The sequence below is a fragment of the Nicotiana tabacum genome, unplaced genomic scaffold, assembly GCF_000715075.1.
Source record: "Nicotiana tabacum cultivar K326 unplaced genomic scaffold, ASM71507v2 Un00020, whole genome shotgun sequence".
Taxonomy (NCBI): domain Eukaryota; kingdom Viridiplantae; phylum Streptophyta; class Magnoliopsida; order Solanales; family Solanaceae; genus Nicotiana; species Nicotiana tabacum.
In genome coordinates this window covers 46,108-47,500 of record NW_027438258.1, presented here as the reverse complement: position 1 = coordinate 47,500, position 1,393 = coordinate 46,108, and the positions used below count along the sequence as shown (strand labels likewise).

Here is a 1,393-nt window from a genome sequence, read left to right as displayed (position 1 = left end):
TCCTTTCTATAGGTAGAACTACTGTGAGCGGTCTAAACTTCGACCCTTATTTCTTTCTTCATATTGTAAAGGGGAGCAAAGCCCGTTTTTTGCTCCCTCTATTGATAGAAAAAGGGCACTCCTGCCGTCGTTTCAGTGACTCATAGGGCTTCCCTCAGCTCAGTCTTTTTGGTTCTTGAGAATGGTCGCCACTTCTCCCAGGACCGGAATGATTATCCCTGCCCGATGGGTCTACATCCATCCCTGAATGTCGTCGGGTACTGTTAACTTCCCCGCCATTCTTGTAACTGTCACCTGTAATCCGCGCAGGTGTGTCCGCACCCCCTGAGTGGACGAGAAAGAAAGGATTTCTCGGAGCAACCCCCCAGGTTCCAGACCCAGGAGTAAACTTTCCCGTATGAGCATTCGGTACATGTATCAGTCCGTGGAAGAGTGAAAGGGTCACCACTACTGAGGATCCCCCCTAATCTTAGATAGGTCGTCTGAGGGTTCGCCGCGGTTCATTGCTGTGCTTACACACAAGGCTACCCTTTTCCGAAAGCTCCGCAGGACCACCTACCACTAGTCTTCGGCCGGAGGGGTTTATTGCACAAAAACGCCGGGGCGCAGGCTCCCGAAGAGAGAAGCCCAACGAATGTCAGATGCAAAGCCCCGCACCTCATTAAGATCATATTGGCATACTCTCCCAAAAAAGAAAGAGCAGACCCCATTGAAGACGAGAGTGAGGTACAACAAGGCCATTTCTGTCCACCGCCCTTCTCACGGAGCCGTACGTGGACGTTACCGCTCATACAGCTCCCAGCCAGCAAGCAGTTAGCCTTCCTCTACAAGGAATGGAAGTGTGGATGAATCGACATCAAATATAGGATTGTTGTTGTACACGATCTCCATTTTAGTAGTCCTAGCTATCCACTCCACTATGTGGTAGAGTGTTCGTCCCCACCCCTTCGCAGGGGTACCTTCCCTTTTAATTGAGAGAAGGACTCGGAATTTACTCCCCTCGATTCGAGATCCGAAAGAAGGGTATGGAGTTTCTCCAAGGAATGCTCTCCCGTGGCGGTACGCGGATTCTCGAGGGCCCGAGCTCCCCGTCCCAGCCAATCTCCTTCTGGATCAAGGCCAGACATGACCCTGAAAATATCGACCTTGACCTCGAATAGGTCTTCGGCTTCAATTCGGGCCTGTTGTATGATGTATGACCTCGGCAGAAGGAGGGGTTTTTCTCCTCAAACTCAAAGGCCGCTGTTGGATGCTTTCTACACTGTCGCCCCCTATGATCTCATCTTCTTGATATGGAAAGGGGACGACAGGGGCAGGGGAAGCTACTTCATTTGGGGCAGGCGCCGGACGTGCTCTTTCTTTTTGTAGGTTGATGGACGACGATGTGCCTGTG

General features: G+C 51.5%; 2 pseudogenes; one reads left to right on the top strand and one right to left on the bottom strand.

The window, feature by feature from the left end:
• The window catches only part of LOC142178890 (uncharacterized), a 2,949-nt pseudogene extending 2,076 nt beyond the window's left edge, over window positions 1–873 (bottom strand).
• Window positions 248–866, top strand: LOC142178891 (uncharacterized; annotated as a pseudogene).
• Window positions 874–1,393: the final 520 nt, after the last annotated feature.